The 14,910-nt window shown below is 35.6% G+C and overlaps 1 pseudogene; it reads right to left on the bottom strand.

The window, feature by feature from the left end:
- Positions 1-706: 706 nt before the first annotated feature.
- On the bottom strand, positions 707-994 carry LOC143668474 (small ubiquitin-related modifier 2 pseudogene; annotated as a pseudogene).
- Between the last annotated feature and the right edge of the window lie 13,916 nt (positions 995-14,910).

The raw sequence follows: 14,910 nt of genomic DNA, 5'->3' as shown, positions 1-14,910 counted from the left end.
TTTATTTAGGCTTTCTTCAATTTCTTTCAATAATGATTTGTAGTTTTCTTTTTATACAAGTTTTTTACAACCTTGGTTAGATTTATTCCTATATATTTGTTTCTTTTATTTGCTATTGTGAAAGAAATTATTTTCTTGATTTCTTCTTCCAGTAGTTCATTGCATGTGCATAAAAACTCTACTGATGTTTGGATGTTGGTCTTGTACAGTGCCACTTTGTTGAATTTGTTTGTTAGCTCTAAGAGCTTTGTTATGGATTCCTTAAGAGTTCCCATATATAAGATCATGAATTTCTCAAGATTTTCCATATATAAGATCATGTCATCTGAAAATAGAGAAAATTATCCTTTTTCTTCTTGAATTTGAATGCCATTCATTTATTTTTCTTACCTAATTGCTCTTGCAAGAACTTCAGTAAAATGTTGAATAGCATTTAGTTGGCAACCTTGTCTTCTTTTAGATCTTATAGAGAAAGTTTTCAGTCTTTCACCATTAAGTAGTATTTCAGGTATGTACTCTTGCAATATGCCCTTTATTGTGTTGAGAATAATCCTTCCATTCCTAGTGTTCTAAGTGTTTTTTATCAAGAAGATGTGCTGGATTTTGTTGTATGGTTTGTATCATTTGTTGTGATCATGTTTTCTTCTCTTCACTATGTTAATAAGGGATATCACAGAGTTCTGGAGTAAAGTAGGAGACTACCTTTTTAATAGACAGCTCCTGTCTGCTGCTGGAACACATTAATTTTATATTCAGCCTCCATTTCCCACTGTGCAGGTGTGCTGGTTTCATTGATTAGCTGCCCATCAAGTTGGAATCTGATCTGCCTCATTGACAAACCCTGTCATTCACAATAGGCTTTCATTTGTTTACTAAGTGGTGTATGCCTCTTAATCTTAAACTGCACCACAGAACCATCTTGCCCCACCACTTTCAAATTAATATGATCATGATTCTCAGTCTTTACTCCTTCCATGGACTTTTCATCTGCCATGGGGAGAGTGGGAATCTCCTCAGCTACTGCTTCACAAAAGAGATACCAGGTCCACACTGTATGAGCACACAACCAGCATCAGGAGAGGCAGAAGGAGGTGGCAGTCCTCCAATGCTTTCTTAATATCCTTTATGTCATTATGAACAATCTTAATTATTTGTTCCACATTTGTGTCTCTCCATGTTATTTAATTTTGTCATTTAGCTGAGTCATATCTGCCTGGTCTTCTGTTTTAGACAGAGCATTTTAATGTCCTAATAAGGTTATATTGCAGCTTTGTTTCCATCTGTCATGTAAGATTTTGAGTCTACTTGAAGATCCTCTTTTGCATTTGTTTTGTCAGTCCTTCCCTTTGAAACCAAATCCCTAATCTCAGTGGCCAAATGCACTACTTCTTAGGGCTTTATTTGAGAGCTAGGTAGATATGCAATTTGTCAGACTGCATTTTCTGCTTGCCCCAGCAAAAGGCTCTCTTGAGTCTTCTTGTCCTCATAGGACCACCTGTCCCTGATTGCAGGTTCAATGTCTAGGGGTTAGTCAGTGCGTTCAGCTGGCCCTGCTCTCTCAGCCTCACCTCTCCATCTGGACACACCTGTGTCCTCTGGGCCTCCGTGAGAGACGATGGGTAGCATCAGGACCCAAATAAGTCTCTTTTCCTGGTTGGATGTCGGAATGGCACAATCCTACATCTCCCCCGCCTCCTTGGAGGCTCCCAGTCTTTGCCGAACAAACAGCACCCATAGCAGTGTGCCGTAGGGGGTGGGAGTAGATGCTACTTCTCGACTAAATAGAGTCTGTGCACAGGAAAAGCACATCTGCTGTCTTCCAACTTTGCCACAGGAATTCCCAGCTACAGAGCCGAAGAGAAACTCTTCCTAAGCCAGCTACAGCAGTAGGCGGAGTTGTGACTGAGTACATTCACCCTATTCTCTCCGTCCCAATGTTTCCAGTTTTTCTCTGAGTGCCTCCCTATATAGGGTAGAATGCCCTCCCTGGAACCACTGTCCCCATCATTTTTCCATCGTGTCTCTCATTGTACAGAGCTGGGGCGAACTCAACCATCTTGCCTGAAGTTCCGATTTTCTTATGTCTTGTATGCAGGATAAATATTCAGCTGCCTTTAGAGTCCCTAGAGATACAAATATAAGCCACTTGAAAGAAAATGCCAGAAAACAGAATTACTCGCATAAACTCAAAACATCTCCTCCCTTGAATTCTCAAGAGTATAAATTGAAAACCTAATAAAGCTTATGATAGTCTCATGTTAATATCTCCAAATATGTTAAGTCCTGAGAAAATTTTCATATATCAAGTCTTATATGGTTGTCTTAGATAACCTCAGTTTCTTATATTGTCAACTAATAAAATTAACATACCTAGAACTCTAAGTGCAATAGAGGAAAAGAAGTTAGAAAATCTTATCAAGGCTATAGAAACTGCTGAAGTTAGTTTGTTTTAATTTGGCATTTCTTTGGTATTTAACCAGTGAACATATTTTTTTCTGAAATAATGAAAAGAAGTTTCTCATTAGCTTTAAGTTATTTCACAATTACACATGAATTTTGGCAATGTAAATTTTTACTTCATTTCTTTGAAGTTTCTTTATAGTTTAAGAAAGTAAAAAATAAAATGCTAATTATAAAGATCATTGAAAGTGACACAAAAATGTTGTAGTTATAAATTTAACATTAATCATTCAATCCCAGTAGTCCCAGGAGCCTAACATAAACAGCCTGTTTGGTGCATTTCCACACTTTACTTCATGCTCAGGCAAACTTCTTTACAAATAAACGGAAATTTAAATTTATTTTTGGAGTTATTAAATACTGGGTCACATAATTCATATTACTCCCAACCTTGCTATTCATGCTGGATACATCATATACATTCCTCTTTAAATATATAATCTGCTCCTTAAAATAGCCACTGACAATACCAAAATAGTGATGAATTATTTTTTACTCAAAAGATGTGAAAATCATTTCGATTCTTAAAGATTTTTTTCTTCTTCTTCAAACAAGACAGCAGTGAATAGTCTTGTCTCTGTATCTTACACAGACATACTAGTATTTCTGATGGGCAGGTTGCCGAGGGTGGTTCTGATGGGGAACAGGTTATGTTGTCTCAAAGTTTTAATACATATTTCCAATTGATTCTCAGAAACATACGATTCATATTTCTAATAGAAGTTTAAACTAGTAGGTGAGTGGTGCAATCTGATGTTTAAAATGTTCTTTCACTGACCATTAACAGTGAAACTCAGCACTTTTCCATATGCTTGTTGACTATTTTTTCTCTGGATTTCCATTATTTTTCAGTTTCCAATTCACTTTTTTTTTATCAAGATATTAATTCTTGGCCAACCAGATGACCAATAAAAATTCTTCCTTTAAAATGTTTGTCAGTATTTTCTTTATTTGAATTTTATGTCCTATGAGAAGTTACAGAATAAAAACAATATATTTTCAAATATCTTGCATATTTTCTGTATGCATTAGTTCCATTTAGTTGATTTAGAGCCCAGAGGTAAAATAAGAATTTTAATTCATTTTCAGCCATGTTGCTTTTCAAACACTGGTTTTGTCACTTGTAAAAAGGAAGAAATCCTCAGGTATTAAGAAGTTGACCCAAAAATCTAGTGCAAAACTCCAGAAATTTCTCCTTTATAGATACATCCAGTCAATAGTAAAATAGGGTTCATGGAGAGGTTTGGGGAACCAGGAAGTTCACTTGTAATGATGCTGAAGATTTTGCCTCCTGCCAGCATACTTGACCTCCACCTGAAGGGAAATTATTTACCATTTTAAGGATATGTATAGTTTGAAGCTTTTATGTATGCCGAAAAGGCCATGTCTTTTAAACCCATTCCTGTGAATGTAAACCTATTGTGGGTGGGATGTTTTGATTAGGTTATTTCAATTGAGATGTGGCCCACCTCATTCAAGGTGGGTCTTAATCCCGACAGTGGAGTCCTTCATAAGAGGATAAAGGACACACGGAAAGAGCCCTGAGAGTGTAAAGAGAAACTGTGGAGAAGCTGAGATACAAGGGCACACTTTCAGATGCTGATTGAAAAAAGCCACAGACAGAGAAGCCAGAAGCTAAAACATTGAAACCCAGGAGAGAAGGACCAGCAGACTTCACAGTGTGCCTTGATGTCTGACAGAGGAACCCAAGCTTGCTGGTAACTGGTCTTCAGAAAAGGCGTCATCCTGTTCACTCCTTAACTGAGACATTTTCATGTCCTTAGAATTGTAAATTTGTAAGCCAATGAATTGCAATTGTTAGAAGTGAGTCCATTTCTGGTTCATTGCATTTCATCAGTTTTACCAAACGAAAAAGGATTGTTTTCTTCCATTCATGATACCCAGTCAGTGTCATGTAAAATTGGCTCACCTAGCTCTGAATATGTGGAGTTTAGAGGTTATGTCTTTTGCTTTCTGTTTCCTTTGTGCTTTGTTCAGTGAGTGAGGGTGAAGAATGGAGCTGTTCCTAGATCCAGTACATGTTTAATTTCAAAGCTGAAAACTCAGCAGTATAGCCCTTGGTCCTGCACTCTCCATGGTCAATCTAAATGCAAACTTGACCTGGTGACCATCTCATCACGTCAAATCTATTTCTTTTTTTCCATCTCTCTCATGGTCAGGTTCATGTGTCAACTTGGCAATGTGGTATTACCTGTTTGTCTGGTTGGGCAAGTGCTGGCCTTTCTGTGGCGATGAGGATATTTCATAGAATTAAATCATGATCATGTCAGCTACATCCACAGCTGATTTCATTTGTAATCAGCCAAAGGGGAGTGTCTTCTGCCATGAGTAATGCTTAATCTGATCACTGGAAGCCTTTTAAGGAGGATTCAGAAGAGACAGGCTCTTCCTGTGTCGGCTGGTGAGCCTCTCTTGTAGAATTTGTCCTTATCCTCCATCAGAATCATCGGCTTCACAGCCTGCCCTGTGGATTTTGGACTCTGCGTTCCTGTGTTCACGTGAGACTCTTTTATAAATTTTATATTCGCAAGTGTTCCCTGTTGATTCTGTTTCTCCAGAGAACCCTAACTAACAATCTCATTCGTTTTGCTGTTGAAGGGAGCCTGTAAAACTTCCTACTCTGCAATTTTGCATCTTCAAGAGTAAATTGTGTCTAAATATAAAGTTAACTTCTTGATTAAAGACTTTTCTAACATTAGATTTCCAAATTAATCATAGTAATGCTGGAATTAATTATCATCCAAATACAGTGCATTATTTAATAAAGGATAGAATTATTTTAATAACACCAGTGTTATACATTCTTATAAAAGGTACATGAAAATAACGTGTTTCCATGCATACATTGTACATCCTATATGATATATATTGTTTGCATTTTATATCAGTACACATTGTACACTGCAGCATATATTGTATATGTTATTTTATTGTATATTGTTTATAATTTAGGTTTCCATTTCAAATTATTCACTAAATGTTGCATTCACTTATTTCATTAATGTAAATATATTTCATGAAATAAATTACTTTTGCTTATATTTCTTGATACACTTTTGTTGATTCTGACATCTTTGCAGGCCAGAGGACTGATGAATTCTCTAGAAAACCTCCCTTGCCAGATTATGCAAAGTAGATATAGTACATAATTTTTGGTTTTTGGCTTGAATAACATCCAACGCTACACTTGTGATATGGACTCTTTAAGACACATCTACCAGATTAATGTTAGAGGAAGTCAAATAAATAAGAAAAAGACCCTCAATCAATATGGAAACTAGTCTAGTGTTCAAAAGCTGTCTTTGGAATATGCCAATATCCTGTTTTCACTATGTTAAGTATTTCTTAATATTTAACATATACATTTTAATCTCTCTATATTTCCTAATTTCATGTTTCTCTATCCTCAGCCCCACAAATGTACTTCAGAATCCTGTTTTCTCTTTGTCTTCTGATCTCCAACTTCTAATCAATCTGCTGCAGTTGTGCAGAAGGAGTCAAGCAGCAGGACAAAAGAAGTAGGACAGAGAGCTAGAGTGCAGAGGAAGGCATTTGATTCAGCACATTCCTCTTCACAGCAGAGAACTCAAACACCCAAATGGTCAAAGCAAAGCTGCTCAATGTCCCAGGGACTTCTGCCCACTCAATTCTAGTCAGCCTTGACAATCCCCTTCCCTGTGCCAGGGAGTAATTTAGGTATCATGGGGATAGAAAGATGAAGAAAAGACAGAATCTACTCAGACCAAGGGTTAACATGTGGCAGTGGCTATGTCACGACACTTGGGTCAAGCAGACATGAACTCTTACTAGCTGAGACAACTTGGACACATTATTGAACTATTCTTTGCCTTGGTTTCCTTATCTGTAAGACAAGGATGAATAAAATCATGTACGTCAAATAGCTGCCTGGAGAATAAATGAGATAATCCATGCAAAGCCTTTATGGAGATTGACAAATAATAAAACCCTCAACAAACATTAGCTGCATACTGTATCATCAAAAAAGAATTTCTCAATCTTTGAGGCATAGCCACAAACAGGTGACTAAATCAGCCTTGATCATGGCTGTACCAAGTCTGAGGGAAAGTGTACTGGTTGAAAGACTCAGAGGAGGCTTTGGAGAATACCAGATATTTGGTAGAGAAACTCAAGACTGATTGTCCTGACAAGTAGAAAAATAAACCTCTCCTGGGCTTTTCTATCATCCTCTTTGCAGTGTTACCATAGTGTGAAGGAGAATAGAAGTTTTATTTTTAATAAATCTTAAGGTTTTTTTTCCATAATTGGGGCCAGGACAACACACAGCATATTAAAATATTTAATTGGATGTAGTCTGTAACCATGGATCTATTAACACAAAGGACATGCTTTTCTAGAATCATCAAGGGAAGTTAACCACGGTTGTTTCAAACTTTAACTCTGTAGGTGAAGAGTCATGGCAAGGCTGCACTACAACTACCCAGTGAAGAGGCAAGAGTGGCCTTCCCTGTGCTCATTGTGGTCTTGTAATCACGGGGTGGCATCATTTGCAGAGAATGGAGACCCCACACTGCTATGCCTGCCCGCCACCATGTATTCCAGAGAACAGTGGAAAGGAAGGGAATTTGACCACTTGCCAGAGTCCTGGTCAGTGTCAAGGAAACTCACTTGTGCCAATCAATTGGAAAGTCTCACTGAATTGGTGTGTATATAGCATGATGAAGGGACACGGTGGAGAAGTAATAACATATTCTTTTCTTTTTATTGTTAATTTTTAACTTTTTTTAAACCAAAAAACACCACACAAAGGTGAACATTCTAACCTTTGATCATCCCATTTTTTAATCATTAATCAGTAATATTTAATCAGTAATTTACAATATCATCACATAGTTGCATATTCATCATTATGATCATTTCTTGGAACAATTGCATCAATTCAGAAAAAGAAAGAGAACACAAAAATTCATACACATCATACCCCCAATCCTCCCCCTCATTGATCACCAGCATTTCAATCTAAATTTGTTTTAACATTTGTTCCCCCTATTATTCATCTTTATTGCATATGTTTTATTCATCTGTCAATAAGGTCGATAAAAGGAGCATCAGACACAAGGTTTTCACAATCACACAGTCACATGGTGAAAGCTTTATCATTATATAATCATCTTCAAGAAACATGGCTACTGGAACACAGCTCTACATTTTCAGGCAGTTCCCTCCAGCCTCTCCATCTTAACTAACAAGGTGATATCTATTTAATGTGTAAGAATAACCTCCAGGATAACCTCTCGACTCTGTTTGGAATCTCTCAGCCATTAGACACTTTATTTGTCTCATTTCACTCTTCCCCCTTCTGGTAGAGAAGATTTTCTCAATCCCCTGATGCTGAGTCTCAGTTCATTCTAGGATTTTTCTCCATCCCTTGATTAATAGCATATTCTTAATAAATTATTGTTTATTCATGAATTATCAATATTCAGTGTGCTAATGGACACAATTTTATAACACCTATCATGTTTCCCAAATTCTAATAGGAGCTTGTCATAAATTGTCATCCACAATTCTCACAATAACCCTGTAAGGAAGGTAGTATTACTGTCCATTTTCCAGATGAGATAAAAAGCTCAAAGAGTATAGTTCCCTAAATGTTCCTTCTGAGAGTTGTTAGTTTCACCAACATTTATGCAGGCTTGTGTTAATTACAAATTAATTGTGTGAAAGTAACAGGCAATCACATGAGCATCAAAAGACAGAAGTGGATGATAGGAGTGCTACCACAGCCCATGAACAATTAATGGAAAGTCAGGAACTAACTAACTAAAAAGCATCTCTGCAATGCCTGTTGGGTGTTCAGACACCCAGGACGTGACAGGCATTATAAAATTATTCAATATGTGTATGTGGGTATTATAAAAAATGAGGTGATGATTTTAACTGGATATGAATGAGTTTCTTGAAGAAAAGTTTTAGGCACAGGGGCATTATTCAAGAAAATTTATAGTAGGAGTTGAAGACATGAAGAAAAACCTGAGAATTATGTGAAAATTTTTATAATTTAGACTCATGAAGGAGAAGAGAACACTGAGGAAAACAGTTGGAGGAAAACACAGAGTAGTCATTGGAGGCCCTTAAAAAGCTTTCATGAAGCAGTGATCTTTCTGGGGAAAGTAGAAAGTGATAGAGAGACCATCAAATTATTCTTTACAAAAGAAAAGAAGGACTGAGAAAACAAGAGAGTGGCAGGAAGGAACAGTGGAATATTGGAAGTTCCACTCATAATGGTTAGTGATCTGTGCAAGAGCTGAGAAAGAGGGGAAGGGCTAGTGAGAATGGAGCCATTCTTTGAATGAAGAATAAGAAGATGTACATGAGAAAATCTGATCAAGTGAAGGACTCTTTCAAGTACAATAGTATCTCAGTCTGGTACTAATATAGTTTACAGGCTCAAGGAAATGATTATTGATACTCATGAAACATTTCTGAAAATAACTGGCAGCAAATTTAATACTCAAATTCAATTACCATATTTCAAAAAGTATTAAAAATTGGACACTGACATTACCTTTCCATCTTATTATACTAACAAAAGCTTCTCTGAAATTTAGAGTATTTGAAAGCAAATAATGTAAAACTGAGACAAAATCCAGCTTTGTAAATAAGGACTTCCTACTAGGAAATATAAGCATATTGTTATTAGGAAACATAAGACAGCAAAAGCCTTAGGTCTTGAAACCTTGGTAAAATCATTTATCAAAATGTCAAAAATCTTGGGCGGGCCATGGTGGCTCAGCAGGTAAGAGTGCTTGCCTGCCATGCCCGAGGACCCGGGTTCAGTTCCTGGTGCCCGCCCATGTAAAAAAAAAAAAATGTCAAAAATCTTAATCTAAAAGATGAATAAATCATTGCCACCATGAAGTTTGGTTAGAAATGAAGAATTTTTTGTGCTACTGGGTCATATAAGACAGGCAAATGGTTCTTTAGAATGATGAAGTTTTAACTCATCATATGAATTGGCAGGAAAAAATCTGGATATTATGAAACAGTATTTTGCTACCTCAATTTAAAATTTTTACTAACAATTATAGTCAGTTTTGATGACATTCATTTATGTATGCTTTAAATAAATCAGTATGTGATTAATACTTAAAGAATGCTTCTTGCCCCAATGTGAAGTTACTCCATTTGGAGAATTACATATTTTATTTCAGGCCCTAGTATTAATCACACCACAGAAGCTAAAGAATTTTGCCAAAATGAATGATCTACTGACCCTTTCAATCTTTTATACTTAATAGAGTGTGATTTTAAAACATGCTGTCATCTAAATCTAAAAAGTGTCTTACTTATCCTTAGAGTGCTCCAAAGACCATTTGCATCAGAATAACTTAGGTCCTGAGGCTATGTTCTCAAGATTTAGGATGAAAAATATTCACCTGAGGCTTCTAGAGTTTACCACTAGGGTTTCTGATTCCATCTTGGATGATACCCAAGAAATGGTATTTCTCAGTTCTCAGGTGATGCTCATGCTGTTGGTTGGGACCACAACTTTAAGAAGCAGTGCCCTGGGTACTCTGGTAAGAAGGCATACTCTGTGGTCTTATACTAGAATCAGAATTTCTGGGATTAGGGGGTTGAGGTCTCATTTTAACAAGCTCCTTAGCAAGAGTATGAGAACCATGATGTGAGAATCATTACGACAAATTGGCAGGTAAATTTGACCAATGCATCAAATATTTTGTATAGTGTAAATGGAAACAATGTTAAATGATTAACCCTAAGCCTGGCATGATGCAAAGAACACATGAGGCTTTCAGGTGGAAATCCTAGCTCTATTACTTACTTGCTTTATAACACTAGGAAAGTTACTACAATTCGCTGACACTGCTTGCGTGTCTACAATATGGGAATAAAAAAAGTTTTGTCAGGAGTAATGCTATTGCACACAGAGTACCTAAGTGCAGACAGGTGACAAGAGGTAAATACTAGCTATTACTTATTAGTATTATAGGAAATGTATTAGATATTCCTTCAGTATCATATTTAATCAAAGGAGATTTTTCATTCATTTAAACTATATTTTTACACCCAAAGGACAGAATAAGTATGAAAACTTATATCTATTACTCCCTATTCTGGGCCAGACAGTGTCCTAGAACTCCTACATATATTACTCATTTAATCCTCATGAAATTCATGTGAAGTAGGTAGTATTATCTCTAATTTACAAATGATGAAGTTGAGTCACAAGGAGATAAAGTAAATTGCTCAAGGTTTACAAATTTGTAAATGATGCAGCATTTAAATGATGGAATTTAAATCCAGGAAATGTGACTCCAGGACCCAGAAGTCACCACAATGTTAATTTCCTATGAGCAAATTTGAAGGATTTTGGATGTTTACCATTGACAGGAATATAGCATATATAGACTGCAAATAGATGCTCATCCACAGAAAGGTGAACAGTTGTTCAAAAATTGGAATGAATTCCTTGACGTTTTGGTGGGTCACACCACCACAGAAACTACAAGAAAAAAGTTTAGTAGGTAAATATTGGGGAGTGTTTTCCCTATGTGGAGGGAGTAATCCATAATTAGCTGCTAAAATCATCATCTTCTCAAAAATCCCATCCAGAGAGGTCAAGGTTTTGACATTTATTGACACAGTAAATATAAATCACTTAGCTAAAAACATAGTAAAGGACATGGCAGCTATGTAAAACTAGCATAATGATAAACATGAGAAACAAATAATTATTAACATCGAAAAGAATCTTTATATACAAAGTCCATAAATTATGTTGTTATGATATACCCAGATACTCCCACTAAGTCAATAAGAACTAAATTTTTCTTTCCTTCTAGAAACTCTTTAAAGAGAGGATCACTAAAATTAGAGTGAAACACTTCTAAATGTGCTTTTGAAGGCTGTTCTTGAATGGATTTCTTCTTTGTTAGGCTTATCCACTGCAAAACATAATCATTCCACGTTAGTAAAATCCAGCATTAAGCTTCGGGTTGCTACTCATAAATAGTATTTGGTCTTTTAGTGTACGATATCTTTTAGTTTGTTGAACATTAAACAGTCTAAACATTAGAATTTTCTAATGTTTTAAACTCCGGGCAAAATTTTGCATTCCGACTGTTTTGCCAGTCTAATAGCCACCTCAGATCTGAAAAATGAAGAATTATAAAACTGTTTTAAACCAGTTATAAAAGGTACAAACAAGTTCTGAATTTTTTGATGGGACAAAAATGGAAGGAACTGTAATTATGTAATTGGAAAGAGTTTTAAATAATTGAAAATGTTATTTGGTAATTCCTGAGTATGGTACTAATATAAGGAAAACGTCTCCAAGGAGCATTATATTTCCTATTAGCTATCTATTATTAATGATGGGTAAATTTGGGGACAAAATATTTAAGAACATACGCTTACAGAATGCTGCTAATGCTTTGAGTAAATGAATATTAATAGAGGAGAATGTTATTCAGGCATGATTAGTGAAAATTTAACCATGAATTAGAACCAAATATATAATACAGTCAAGCCAACAATAATTTCAAAGTATGGTTTTAATAATGCACTCTAGGACAAGTGCTGTTCATATGTCATCTCTTGCCAGAAGATATATTGCTATCAGTAATCACAAGAAAATTTTCATAAGATAAACTACATGGGGGGCAGCGGATAGAGGGTTTTTTCATTTATGTCATACTGCAAATACCAACTCATATCTGGAGTTTATAAACGACACTGAACAACAATTTTTCTACTAAAATTTCCTTTAGGCAGATATTTTTTAGCATTGTGTGTGTTACTAGCATTGTGCAGTGTACTTTAAGCAAATTTAACTATTTTGATTTCTCAGTGATAATAACACAGGTGGTCAGGAACTGGCAACAAAGTCTCTTTTCTATTCCCTCTACTTGGCCATCACTTTAAAAACACATATTCTTTTTTTTCTTTTTTAGAAATCATTCCATTCTACATATGCAATCAGTAATTCTTAATATCATCACATAGATGTATGATCATCATTTCTTAGTACATATGAATCAACTTAGAAAAAGAAATAGCAAGACAACAGAAAAAGAAATAAAATGATAATATAGAGAAAAAATAAAAATAAAAAATACAAAAATATATAAGGAAAAAAAAACTATAGCTCAGATGCAGCTTCATTCAGTGTTTTAACATAATTACATTACAATTAGGTAGTACTGTGCTGTCCGTTTTTTTTTTTTTTTTTTAGAAATCATACCATTCTACATATGCAATCAGTAATTCTTAACATCATCACATAGATGCATGATCATCGTTTCTTAGTACATTTGCATCGGTTTAGAAGAACTAGCAATACAACCGAAAAAGATATAGAATGTTAATATAGAGAAAAAAATAAAAGTAATAATAGTAAGAACAAAACAAAGCAAAACAAAACAAAACAAAAACCTATAGCTCGGATGCAGCTTCAGTCAGTGTTTTAACATGATTACTTTACAATTAGGTATTATTGTGCTGTCCATTTTTGAGTTTTTGTATCTAGTCCTATTGCACAGTCTGTATCCCATCAGCTCCAATTACCCATTATATTACTCTGTTTCTAACTCCTGCTGAACTCTGTTACCAATGACATATTCCAAGTTTATTCTCGAGTGTCGATTCACATCATTGGGACCATACAGTATTTGTCTTTTAGTTTTTGGCTAGACTCACTCAGCATAATGTTCTCTAGGTCCATCCATGTTATTACATGCTTCATAAGTTTATCCTGCCTTAAAGCTGCATAATATTCCATCATATGTATATACCACAGTTTGTTTAGCCACTCATCTGTTGATGGACATTTTGGCTGTTTCCATCTCTTTGCAATTGTAAATAATGCTGCTATAAACATTGGTGTGCAAATGTCCTTTTGAGTTTTGCCCTTAATTCCTTTGAGTAGATTCCCAGCAATGGTATTGCTGGGTCGTATGGCAATTCTATATTCAGCTTTTTGAGGAACCGCCAAACTGCCTTCCACAGTGGTTGCACCATTTGACATTCCCACCAATAGTGGATAAGTGTGCCTCTTTCACCGCATCCTCTCCAGCACTTGTCATTTTCTGTTTTGTTGATAATGGCCATTCTGGTGGGTGTGAGATGATATCTCATTGTGGTTTTGATTTGCATTTCTCTAATGGCCAGGGACATTGAGCATCTCTTCATGTGCCTTTTGGCCATTTGTATTTCCTCCTCTGAGAGGTGTCTATTCAAGTCTTTTTCCCATTTTGTAATTGGGTTGGCTGTCTTTTTGTTGTTGAGTTGAACAATCTCATTATAAATTCTGGATATTAGACCTTTATCTGATATGTCGTTTCCAAATATTGATTCCCATTGTGTAGGCTGTCTTTCTACTTTCTTGATGAAGTTCTTTGATGCACTAAAGTGTTTAATTTTGAGGAGTTCCCATTTATTTATTTCCTTCTTCAGTGCTCTTGCTTTAGGTTTAAGGTCCATAAAACTGCCTCCAATTGTAAGATTCATAAGATATCTCCCTACATTTTCCTCTAACTGTTTTATGGTCTTAGACCTAATGTTTAGATCTTTGATCCATTTTTAGTTAACTTTTCTGTAGGGTGTGAGATATGGGTCTTCTTTCATTCTTTTGTATATGGATATCCAGTTCTCTAGGCACCATTTATTGAAGAGAGTGTTCTGTCCCAGGTGAGTTGACTTGACTGCCTTATCAAAGATCAAATGTCCATAGATGAGAGTGTCTATATCTGAGCACTCTATTCGATTCCATTGGTCGATATATCTGTCTTTATGCCAATACCATGCTGTTTTGACCACTGTGGCTTCATAATATGCCTTAAAGTCAGGCAGTGCAAGACCTCCAGCTTCGTTTTTTTTCCTCAAGATGTTTTTAGCAATTCGGGGCACCCTGCACTTCCAGATAAATTTGCTTATTGGTTTTTCTATTTCTGAAAAATAAGTTGTTGGGATTTTGATTGGTATTGCATTGAATCTGTAAATCAATTTAGGTAGGATTGACATCTTAACTATATTTAGTCTTCCAATCCATGAACACGGTATGCCCTTCCATCTATTTAGGTCTTCTGTGATTTCTTTTAGCAGTTTTTTGTAGTTTTCTTTATATAGGTTTTTTGTCTCTTTAGTTAAATTTTTTCCTAGGTATTTTATTCTTTTAGTTGCAATTGTAAATGGGATTCGTTTCTTGATTTCCCCCTCTGCTTCTTCATTGCTAGTGTATAGAAATGCTACAGATTTTTGAATGTTGATCTTGTAAACTGCTACTTTGCTGTACTCATTTATTAGCTCTAGTAGTTTTGTTGTGGATTTTTCCGGGTTTTCGACGTATAGTATCATATCATCTGCAAACAGTGATAGTTTTACTTCTTCCTTTCCAATTTTGATGCCTTGTATTTCTTTTTCTTGTCT

This window comes from Tamandua tetradactyla, chromosome 24 (assembly GCF_023851605.1).
Source record: "Tamandua tetradactyla isolate mTamTet1 chromosome 24, mTamTet1.pri, whole genome shotgun sequence".
Lineage (NCBI taxonomy): Eukaryota > Metazoa > Chordata > Mammalia > Pilosa > Myrmecophagidae > Tamandua > Tamandua tetradactyla.
The sequence above is the reverse complement of the archived record's forward strand: the minus strand, read 5'-3'. Positions and strand labels throughout refer to the sequence as shown.